This window comes from Musca domestica, unplaced genomic scaffold (genome assembly GCF_030504385.1).
Source record: "Musca domestica strain aabys unplaced genomic scaffold, Musca_domestica.polishedcontigs.V.1.1 21, whole genome shotgun sequence".
Taxonomy (NCBI): Eukaryota; Metazoa; Arthropoda; class Insecta; order Diptera; family Muscidae; genus Musca; species Musca domestica.
The window spans coordinates 11300707-11313187 of NW_026712258.1; the positions used below are offsets into that span (position 1 = coordinate 11300707).

Sequence of the window (12481 nt, forward strand, 5' to 3'; positions counted from 1 at the left end):
GCGACATTATTTAACGGAATTATTTCAAATTGTGGTATTTGAAGTTCGTCGTGGAAACTACAGCCCATGGCAGAAAATTGTCCGTGCAGGTCCACGTCTTCGTATAGACCCCATATAACGGTACCTCCCGATATTAGGTATTTTTAAGATTTTAGCGAGATTATTCATTCATTTTATAACTCCCATGGTACCTCCGTATATTCGGTATTTTGATGATTTTAGCGACATTATAAACAGAATATTTTTTCAAGTTTCGCATTTGAATATTGTAATAGCTTATGAAAAAAAGTTGCCTATGCAGGTCCACGTCCTCGTATAGACCCTAATATACGGCTACATTCAGTATTTTTAACATTTTAACAGTATTTTTAACGGATTTTGTTCCAAATGGTGAAGGGTATTTAAAGTTCGGCCCGGCCGAACTTACAGCTTTTTTACTTGTTTTCATTCTAAAAAATCGGGTACATAATATTTTTATAACAAAATCTTCCACGAGTAAAGAATATCAAAACATATTTCACACCTTTAACTGTTCTTGTATAATTTAACCAGGCCAAGAAAATATTTTTCTGTTTAGCTAATAGTCTGTGGACAAAGGACTATTTCTCAAAGGCTACGCAATATTATTTTCCTTCCTATGAGGAGATCGATTACAGTAGGCCTCGTTCCTACTTTTAAATTTATCCGAGATAGCTATGGCTTGAGCGGACGACTTGAACATGCTTTCGAATAAACCCCTAGGAGCTTGAGGCAGCTTGTGGTCGAAATTAAATTACACTCGATTTGGACGTACTGCTATTTTCTCTACCCCTCAGGGTTTACTAGAGTGCACCTATGTTCTATATCCATTATATCGCAGCGAAACAGATCTGTAGTGGATGACCTTCTGGAAAATCGTGTAGAACCAAGGTCTGGGGTTCCGTTTAATCCCGGCGCAGATCAAAAAAATTAGGGAAATGCTGCTCCCAAAGCCGGAGTTGGTAAATGTTGATATTTATATATTCCTCGGTTGGAAGAGCGTCTAATATGTGTGGATATGGCGTGCAGGGCTGTTGTAATACAATGTCCTTAGTGAAACCCCTAATGATGGTCGACAACTAGGTAGCGTCCCTTAATAATGGGAAGATGTAAAGCCCAAAAGTATTTGCTAATGGCGAAAACGCAATCGGCCTATATGACTTGCCTTTGCTGGCATCGTTGGCTTTAGTAGCGGGACTTACAGAACGATTATGCAGACTTCAGGATCGTATTATTACCGGTTGTACGAATTGAGGTGGCTGCATTATTCTTATCCCATCTTTGTAAAATCGACTCTAATTTTTCGAAAAGGACGTCGTTCTTCTGATGATGATGGAACTAACTCTATATTCTTTTTTGCCTTTGCGACTGCTTCAGTGTGTATGATATTCAGCCCTTTGGGTTTGGAGAATGCCTGATTTATCACTGAATCTTTTTCTCTAGATATGATGGTATTTCTGTGACTAAGTGAAAATACCTGTCCATAAGGCGAATATTTTAGCACCTTAGACTACCTGCATATGCTGTAATCTGAAGTCCTAAACATTTGAAAGCCGATTTTCTTGTAGCACTTGTATTTGCTAATGATGACTTGAGGACTTTTAACTACACCACATACTAACAAATTTGCAAACCTTGCACCGAGGTTCGCTGACAAATTGTTTATTCCAGAACTGCAAGAATGTTATTACTACGAAAACAGATTTTTCCTTTATGATATCGAAAAAATTCCTGCAGGTACTGGAACAGAGCAATAGTAATATTCTAGCACAGAGTGGCATTTCTATAGTCCCTTACCTTACCTTACCTTCACATAAGAAGGTTTTCTTACTCACATAAGGATGGTATATTAATTATTATAAAGGAAAGCGACGACAGAATTCAGATTTAGCTCTGACACTCCTTATTCGATCCTCAATAGAAAATATATCTTGTATTCTGCGGGCCTTGAATTTTACGTATGATTAGCGCCCGACCCAATATATCTGGTAGTATGACATGATTGACTGTTCCTGTTTTGATCCACTTATAAATATGCACGAAAATGGTATGTAATACGTGCTGCTGCCTATAAGCACTATCTGAGAATGTGGAGGAGTAATACCTCTAGATTCTTCTTTACGGTCTTATGTACTGTAACTGTACGGTCTGTATTATGTACTGTAATTTCGTAGCAGAACCATCTATCGTTTTCTAGGATGGAGAACTTTCTCAGGCACTTGACTCCCGGCTCATTCAGCTGTTTAAACATTACCATTGAGATACAATGCGGCCCTACGCTTTAAATTCCAGTTCGAGAGTTACGTTAGCGTTGAATTTTGCAACTCTTCTGTTCCTTTAGCCAGCCTACACTACATCAGGTCCGAATGACCAAAGGTTATTACAATCATCATATGGTGCCGCTGCATCTCTTTAGGTATATGACCGGCAGATAAATGGTGCGAGACTGCAATTGTGATAGTTTAAAGTCGTACAGTCGTTTGAAGTCGCTGTTCAGTTAAGTGTGTGTTCAGAGGTTAGGTCTATTTTATGCATTATGTTGCATTTTTATGGCATACTTTTAGGCGCTCTCAATAACATTTAATTAAAAATTAACGCTATACCAAGTCGAATTCAGTCCATCAAAAAAGAAGAAAAATAAAATTTGTTTACAAATTCTACATTTCAAAGTTGTAAATGAATAAAGTTGTAGTCAACAAAATAAGATGTGGTTTAATTCTGTCAATATAAATATATAATAATTAATGAATATACGCTTTACCAAATCCAAGATTTACAAACATAACACACAAGAGGCAAATTAATTAAATTATTTCCAATTTCAATGTTTTTTGTGCTACGATATGCTGTATTTACAAGGCGACACAGAAAGGCCATCTGACTTCTTTTGATCTTGAAACACATTTTTTTTTCAAATAGAAACATCTGGTCTGTTCCAGAACTGCAAGAATGTAAAATGTTTACTACAATTACCGATTTTCCCTTTATGATATTGAAAAAAATAGTAGATTTTTGAAGATTCTGGAATAGATATATATTTAATATTTCAACTTTTATAAAGACTTAACTGCACATCCTTTGTATAAATTATTTAAGATAACCTCATTTTATTTGTCAAATTTAACTTCAATGAAAACAGACTGAATAACCATTTTGACAATGATATAATTCAATTTATAATTCTGAAAAAAATTTACAAATATGTATGAATTATTTTTTTTTACAGTTTCGTACTTTTTGTTGTTGGATCTTACGAGTAATAACCTTTGACAGCAAGGGAATTCTAATGCCTGAATTCGCCCCACGTTCGACCGTTCGAAGTTGGTCTTGGGCTGTAAGTCAGGGACACAAATAGGCATTAATTCTTCGATTTTTAAATGTTACTCATTTTGTTATTTCTAGCATTTTTTGTTGCAGCGAAATCGGGATATATCTTTATTTACCGTGCAAAACAGCGAATATTTTTTTAATCTGGTGGGCCATATATTACTATTAAATTTAAATCGGTGGCGCCCAACCAACAAAGTATGAGTTTTCAAACAAAAAATGCGCAAAACATTCTAAAAATTTACCATTTTTCAACGTCGCCACCTTTACTTCGGGAGTGAACTTTTCTTACTCACGCTCTTTTCTCACGCTCCAATCATATCAGTGATGTGAGGTGCAACTCTAATTGCGTTTGATTTCCTTACATTCATAAAATTTCTGAACTATTTTAATCGGGAGTAAAATAATAATTAAAACCAAAAAAATAATTTAAATATGATATTTGTAACGATTATTAACTCGTTTTTCTTTGTCGCACTTTTTCTTTCTCTCTCTTTCCGCCAAAGAATGGAGACTACGGCAATACTGGCTGGCATTCACTGAACACACCCCGTCCAAAAGTTAGTGGTTTTTGTTTTGATTCCCCCCATTTTAAATACAGCAGCACACAGCCACACGCACACACACTCGCACTTATTATCGCACAGTACACAACAGTCAGTACAGACACAGCTACAGACACAACAGATTTTTCCGTTTTTTATTTCGAGCACCTGAAAAAATCCTAGTTTGCACCGTTTTTAACTTCAAGAAAATTCAAAAACTCCAACTCAAATCGGACATTCGATTGGTCCTTTGCAATAGTGAATTGAAATTTCATTTAAAACTCAAAACAAAATCAAGTTTTAAGCAGAAAAATCAAAAGAAAAGAAACAAAACGACGAAAAAAGAAAACCCAAAACAGCACAGCAATGGCAAAATAATATCAACATAACATCCAAAAAGGTACCTATCTTTTGGAGCCCCAATCGCAGGCAGCTGTGACAGCAGCTGTAGGAACGGTCGGTCAGAGGGGGGAGGGAGATAAACGAAAAGGGGACTGCTGGTGAGAGTGCAATGTGAAAAATCAAAAGAAAAAAAATTAATTCTAGTCGTGCAGATGTGTGTGTGTTGTGCGTATTGAAATTGAAATTCATTGTTGGTGGTACCTACCGCTGTTGTTGTGTGTTGTTGTCGTTTTTGCTGCTGCTGCTGCTACGGCTCAATGTTTATGGCCTCAATTGTTAAGCGGAGAATAATGAAATAAAGGTAAATTTTCCAAAACCAAATCCCAATGAATAATTTGTTGCAAAACAAAAAACAAAACAAATCGCATATTTATCTTTGAGTGTGTGTGTATGTTGGTGTGATTTGTACTCCAATAGGAAGACCAATGGTTAGGCTGTGTATTTTCGATTTTTTCCAATTAGAGCATGATGACGATGATGCCTTGGTGGAATTCCCTTTGAGCGCAATTCTATTGAAAAACTGCAAAGCAAAAAAGGAAAACAACAAAACAAGTAATGCTGCATTTGCACAACATTTGTGACATTATGTCAGCCAGTCGGTCGGTCGTTCCGTCGCTATACAACATATTGAGTTCGTTACATTATTGGATTTTGTTTTCTGTTTCGTTTCTCGTTCTTAAAACGTTGAACGGCGGAAACACAGTTGACGTAGCGGAAAATTGAAAATCGGCAAACGGAAACGATTGGTGAATTTAATGTTTTATGCACAGTGGGCCAATAACATGCACAATGTGTATTCAAGAAGTGATTTTATTCCCCCCAGTAAAGGGGAAAAAATCTGCTCAACACCAAGATATGGGTTTCTTGGCGTAAATGTAAGATTAAACACTTCTTTTGAATATATATTTTTTTTTCAAAATTATTAAAATATTGAATGATAGTGATGTTTGCTGTCAAACAGATTAAGTAAATCCAGTGGATTTAAATTGCCAATTCCATAGCATATGCGTCAAATAAATCCTCATAAAGGGGGTTAAACCTGCAAAAAATATTTAATTTATACATACCATAAAACCTACTAATTATGAAAACTTAAAATGGCCTATTGACATTTGTATATTAAGTTTGTTGTAATTTTTCTGCAGATCTGCAAAAGAAAATGATTATTGATCAGCATAAAATTCTATACGATATCGTGGACCTATATAGGCAGTTCTCTTTCAGGGGGCGAAATACTCAGAAGGAACTTATTGTGTAGAATTTCAGACAATTCCATTGAAAAATGTGGCTATAATAATAATCAAAATACCCAATATTGGGGGGTACCGTTATATGGCGGCTATACGATATCGTTGCTCTTGTTGTCTCTAAAATTATTATTTCGATTAGTTACCAACGAGTAACGAAATTAATACACCCCCATACTGTGTATGGTGGAGGGTATACAATGCGTGCTCTGTTAGGAACGTTGATCGTTCATCATATTCAGTGACGCAGCTGATTTTTTGCATAATGGGAGTAAATATTATACAGGATCATTCCAAAAATTCATAGTTTGGTGCGGTGTATGGGCTAGAGGAATCATTCCACAGTACTTCTTTAAAGATGTTGCGAATTGTAACATAACTGTGAATGGTGAGCGCTACCGTGTGATGACATCCAATTTTTTTGCTCAAAATGCAAGAACTTGATTTGCATCACAGGTGGTTTCAACAAGCCATTAACATAGAGCTATGTTTTATGTTAATAAAACATTATGTTCCTTCTTTTATTTAAAGAAAAACATTGAAAGGCCAGTTCGGGGAACATTTTATTTCACGTTCAGGACTGGCTGCCTATTTCCTTTTCACTATTAAATTCTTTGTTTTGTAGCACCAAGCCTACACCATTTTATATGAAGATTGGAACTGTTTCTTTTGTTAAAACTCGTATGATTTTGATTAAACGTTTTTTATTATAAACTTATGTTCTTGTAATTCATCTTCAATCTGACCTTTTAAAATTGCATCGCGAGAATAGGGATAAAATGGACTTATCGTCAATATATATATTATTAGCTTATATTTATATTTTCAATATCATTTAAATAAATTTTGGACATCAATGGACCCAAAACACTGCCATGGGGAACTCCACACTGAACGCACTTCATTCCACTACAATTATTTGCTTGAACAAAGTGGTCCCTGTTTTACAAGAAGCTTTTGTGATTCAATAACACTGAAGCTTATGTAGCAAGATTTCAAAAGACTCCAGTTACTCCAACCTTTGTCTAGCCTATTATGCATATTGTATTAACAACATTGACTATCGTTTCCTGCGTACAACCTTTCCTAAACTGATAACTGAAACTGATATAAAAAGTTAGATTCCTTTAAGTACGTAGTTATTTACCTGTGTAAATTTTTATACCCTCTTCCATAGTATCGAGGGTATATTAAGTTTGTAATTTCGTTTGAATCCGATCAGCATAAAATTCTACGTCGATTTAGCGATATCCATCTGTACGTCTTTGGAAATCACTCTAGCTTCCGAACGAAATGAAGTAGGCTGATAAAATTTTACTCAAATGTATATTATGTCTGCAAGACTTTTGGTATTGAAAATGGGCCATATAGGTTCACGTTTTGGTATGGCCCCCATATAATGGTTCCTTCCGATATTCGGTATTTTAATGATTATACCGACATTATTCACTGGAATTGTTTCAAATTTGGTATTTGAAGTTCATAACGGATACTACAGCCTATAACAGAAAATTGCGCGTGCAGCTCCACGCCTTCGTATAGCCACCATATACCAGCACCTCCCGATATTTGGTATTTTGATGATTTTACGAAATTCACCGGAATTGTATCACAGAAAATTGTCTGTGCAGTTCCGCGTCTTTCTATAGCCCCCATACAATGGTAGCTCCCTTTATTCGGTAATTTGATGATATTAACGACATTATTCACAAGAACCATTTCAAATTTCGTATTTAAAGTTCGGAATCGTTAATATAGCCTATGACAAAAAATACTTATGCACCACCACGTCTGTATAAAGCTTCCATATATAGGTTTTCATTTCAAGGTATTTTTTGGTGGATTTTTTTTTTTGTTTTGAAAAATTTTAAGTTCCTCCCGAATGGTGGAGAGTATAGATAGTTCAGCCCGGCCGAACTTAGCTGTATTTTTACTTGTTTTCTAAGAGAACAGACTTAATCCCTTTATTGTTGTTTTTATAAAAACAACGTTTGTTTATTAGTGGAGAACGATGGTAATGTTTACCAGGGGGTAAGGCAGGGAATACCTAGGTTTCGGAAAGACCCACCAATCCTCATCAGATCCCTTGTTGTTTGTCTGGGATATTCTCCCCAGAAGTTATTTTAAAAATAACTTCTATGACAAAAAACTTTTTTTTACCAAAGTGACCAACTTATATGGTTATGCTACTTCGTTCATGTAAAACGAAAGCATAACAAGTGGAGAAAGATGAAAATGTTTATAAGTGGGGTTATAAGATTTAGAAGATTTTCCAAAAGAAATTTAGTTTTATTTAAGTCTTTGGTCCCTCTTCTATTGAGCATAAGATCTCGTCACTTGGATAAAACTAGTTTTTTGTCATAGAAGATATTTTTAAAATAACTTATGGGGAGAATATCCCAGACAAAAAACAAGAGAAATGATGAGGATTGGTGGCTGTTTCCGAAACCTAGGTATTCCCTGCTTACCCATTACCATCGTTCTCCACTAATAAACAAACGTTGTTTTCTAATATGTTTTCAAGAATTGATAACAATGCAATGGGTCTGAAATTATCAACCTTGCATGAATTTCTACGTTTTGGGATTGCTAAGATTTCGGAGTTTTATACATCAGAATATACATCAGATTCAAAATGGTATTAAATGCAAAAAACCATTTGTGGTACAACAAAACTTTTACATAATTTTAACATCTTTATGTTGATGTTGTCATGACCAGGACATTTATTAGATTACATTTTTTCATTCAATTCTCTTCATTCGTTTCCTATAGCTCTTAAAAATCTGCCTTTATCATTAACTTTTTTGAAACCAAACCTTCCCAGCATTTGTGGACCGGATACCGCCTGTAGTCAATCACTCATAAATCGTTGGTGGCTTGTTTAGCCATGTTTGGAGCTTTTATATAGCCCTTAGCTGTCATAAAGCTAAGCATTATCTGAAATTTTCTTATATATAAATTTATATACTTATAATTTTCAGCGTTTTTTTGTCGTTGGTTAAATTTAAAAAAGTTATTTTTCATTTTCTGTATCGGTAAGATTATTATTATCAGAAATGTGAACTTTCAAGTTTGACATCTACATTCGAAGTACATGGTGATGCATATCCGAAAGTAGAGTGTGGGTAAGCAACACTCGAAAATGTATTTGCGAATTCAGTTAGTTGGTAGGAAAAATTCTCATTCACAATATTTAACTATCGAATTTTCTACGACTGATAGAATATTTGTTCAGCGTAACAGTTCATGGATGGAAACTCTTTTTGGTACTGCGTGACCGACTGTCCTGTTCGGTTACTTTATAGAGTCACCATTTTTTTAGTATAACATTCTGCAATCCCCCCTTTTTGTCACATTTCCTACTGGGTTACTACGTATACTGAGTGAAGAGGAATTGCGATTTAAGTAACAATTAAAAACGTAACGAATACCAACCGGACCGGCACTTACTCATGCTTCATGCTGGTGGTGATACTCACACCCATGAAACCGCAAATATTCACTCTTGTCACCCAAAATGAATGAAACGAACGAACGAACGACCGAACTAACCAACCAACGCCACACTCAATTTGCTTTCGCTGCTGTCGAACAGCTGCTGTGCTGTGTTAATGATCGTTCGGTGTGTCGCTCGCTGCAGAGCACGATACCACTGACCGTGTTGTGATAGTGGTGTTCTTGTTTGGCGTCATAATTAAACAAAAATAATAATAACTCGCCGATAAGAGAATCAGGGAAATGCTCCAACGCCAAACAGCCAACCAAGCCATCACCAAGCACAAACAAACAAACATACACACACACACACCATCTCATACAACTCCATAACAAACCATGGAAGAGATGATATTAATTTTTTTGGCACAACTAATGGCTAACTTAGCAGATACAAAGTAAGAGTATCCAAAGGATTGGGGGTTGCCACTTGTTGCAGTTTTTCTATGACATGGTGGGAATTTCAAAATTAAAAAAATAACTTGTTTTTCTGTATTTACGGATATGCACTTGACTTTGAAAGATAATTGCTCAAGTGCAAGGGGAGGTTAGCTCTATGGATATAAATTATTCATAATTCGTTGCTATGTATTAGAGAATAATTTGCAAATCGTAGACCCCTATTTAAGGTTTGTAATATATTGTTTTAAAACCAACCCACAACCGATTTAAGCATGCACTTATCTGATAAGCCAGCATGTAATCTATTCTACATGTGAAATCATTAGATTTCAGGGCTGAAAAGTGGGACAATTTTAGTTAAAACATTGCGTGTTGGAAAATCAGGTTCTTGAAATATAGCAATAGGCAAAATTTGATACGAATCGAGTACTCCATTGATCATATTTCAAAATTCGGACCAAAAGTGGTGGATCGACATTTAATTATAAAATTGAATAAGATGAATTGCAACCACATACCCTCTGTATTACTAGTAAGCAAAAAATAATGAGTTTTTCAAAAAAAAAAAGTATAACAAAAGAATATCGGCGGCACAGAATGAACACACATTCAGCTCAAGTGTTCTGAAAGTGAAGGGTGTTTTTTAGGAGCTACATATATATACTTTAAATATGTAAAAAAGCTTAGTCCAATTTTGACATACTTTGTCCAACATTTCGGTCGTTATATCGCGAATAAATGCTTCAATGTTTCCTTTCAATTAGTGAAGTGAAACGGACTTGTCTGTACAAGTAAAAAAGAACTTTTAATACCCTCCACCATTTGGAAGGAACTCAAAAAACTTCCGGAAACTACCACTTAAATGAAAACTGTTACATGGAAACTATACGAAGACGTGGACCTGCTTACGAAATTATTTGCCATAGGTTGTAGTATCCATTACGTACTTCAAATACCAAATTTGAAACAATTGCGGTGAATAATGTCACACAAGTCATAAAAATGCCGAGTATCGGAAGGTACCGTCAAATGGGGGCTATACAAAGACGTGGACGTGTATACAAAAAGTTTTGTCATATGCTTTAGCACCCATTACGAACTTCAAATGCGAAATTTGAAATAATTCCGGTAAATTATTTCGCTAAAATCATGAAAATACAGAGCATCGGGAGAAGACGTGGACCCGCATACGAATTTTTTTCCTTAGGTTGTAGTAACCATTAAGATCTCCCAATACGATATTTGAAACGATTCCGGTGAATAATGTTGCTGAAATCATCAAAATACCGAATATCGGAAGGTACCGTTTTATGGGGACTATACGAAGACGTGGGCCTGAATACAAATATTTTTATCATAGGCTGTAGTACCCATTACGAACTTTAAATATTAAATAATTCCGGTAAATACTGTCGCTAAGATCATGAAAATACCGAATAACGGGAGGTACCATTATATGGGGGCTCTACGATAACGTGGACCGACATGGCCCATTTACGAACTTAACCTGCCTACTGGTAAACTATGTATGTATGCAAAATTTTAGGCTTCTATCTAGGATATAAAAATAGTTCAAAAATAGGTGGCCAATTGACCGTTCCGAACTCAAAACAAGATGTTCACCAAAATCGCCTCTCAATAAGTCCGTTGTTGAAACCACATATCACGATTCGCAGCATCTTTGAAGATGTATGGTGCAACGATGCCAACATCACCAGCAACTGCACCAAACTGTGACTTTTTCTGGATGCATTGCTAGCTTTTTCGATGCTTTTGGTTGATTTTTACTCCAAAATCGACAATTCTGCTTATTTAAGTACACAATTGGGCAAAAATGATCTTGATCATAAAATAGTACACGCGCGCGATCAACTTTCTTAACAGTACACACATTTTGATAATAAATGTTGAAACGCGCGTAAGCTGTTTAACCAGTGTTGAAAAAAGATAATCATCAAAATTCCCAAAGATATCTTCCTCTAATTTGGAACGAAATATTGTCACATGACAATATGGTCTGTTTCGACCCACTTTTGTCCTTTCCTTACTGGTTAAACTTGATCTTAGTTTTGAAAAAATACCAGCGTTCGAAAATAAACAGTACACAAACATAGTGTATTGTGCCGGAACACTACAAAATCGTAGTGTACAGGAGTCGGAGCACTAAAAAAGTAGTGTTCCGCAATCGGAGCATTAAAAAATTGTAGCGTACCACATGCACCACATTAAAAAAATCGAAATCATAAAACTGATTTTAAACACTCAGCCATACTTTGTAACATATTTAGTTTTTTACACCTACATTCATTGATTTTGGGTACCACAAAATAGCAGGTAAATTATTTGCCTAATAACCCATTACAATGCAACCACTAAAATACCCTTTTTCGCGGAAAATTAAAAATTTCAATTTTCAGGTACTTTTTTTGAAAATACTTGAATGTGCCAAATTTGCATAAAATCGGATTCTCTCCTCTTGATAGTTATCGAGCAAATAAATGGGTTTAAAATAACTCTCAAACAAATTGCTAGAATTCGGACATACGTCGGGCAAAACTTCAGACTTTGAGCAGACGTGTCGGACGTCCGACATTTGGTTCGCTGTGACTAACCCTACAAAGTATATATATTCGAGATCATCGCCCCACGTGTTCGTATAGCCCCCATATAACAGTACCTCCCAATATTCGGTATATTGATGATTTTAGCGACATTATTTGCCGGGATTGTTTCAAATTTCGCATTTGAAGATCGTCATGGGTACAGAAAATTGTCTATGCTGGTCCATGTGTTTTTTTTTTTTTCATTCAATTGGTATCTTTTTGGCAGACATTTTTTGAAATTTTATTAAAGTTCCTTCCAAATGGTGGAGGGTAAAAAAAGTTCCGACCGGCCGAACAAAGCTGCTTTTTTACTTATTTGCTTCCATTTTCTATTCTTGTAACAATTCCAAACAGCAAGTCAAAGAAAGCTAGCACAACTTCACATCAAGGGATCTAAAATCGAAAAAGATTTTGGTCGACTTTGTTTTAAAAACAAAAT

General features: G+C 35.5%; 1 protein-coding gene across 1 annotated transcript in view; it reads left to right on the plus strand.

The window, feature by feature from the left end:
* Positions 1-3980: 3980 nt before the first annotated feature.
* The window catches only part of LOC101895852 (probable multidrug resistance-associated protein lethal(2)03659), a 71127-nt gene continuing 62626 nt past the window's right edge, over positions 3981-12481 (plus strand). Inside the window, exon 1 of the mRNA XM_020038117.2 lies at positions 3981-4593. The gene's annotated coding sequence lies outside the window, so the exon portion shown is untranslated. The remainder of the gene's footprint in view (positions 4594-12481) is intronic.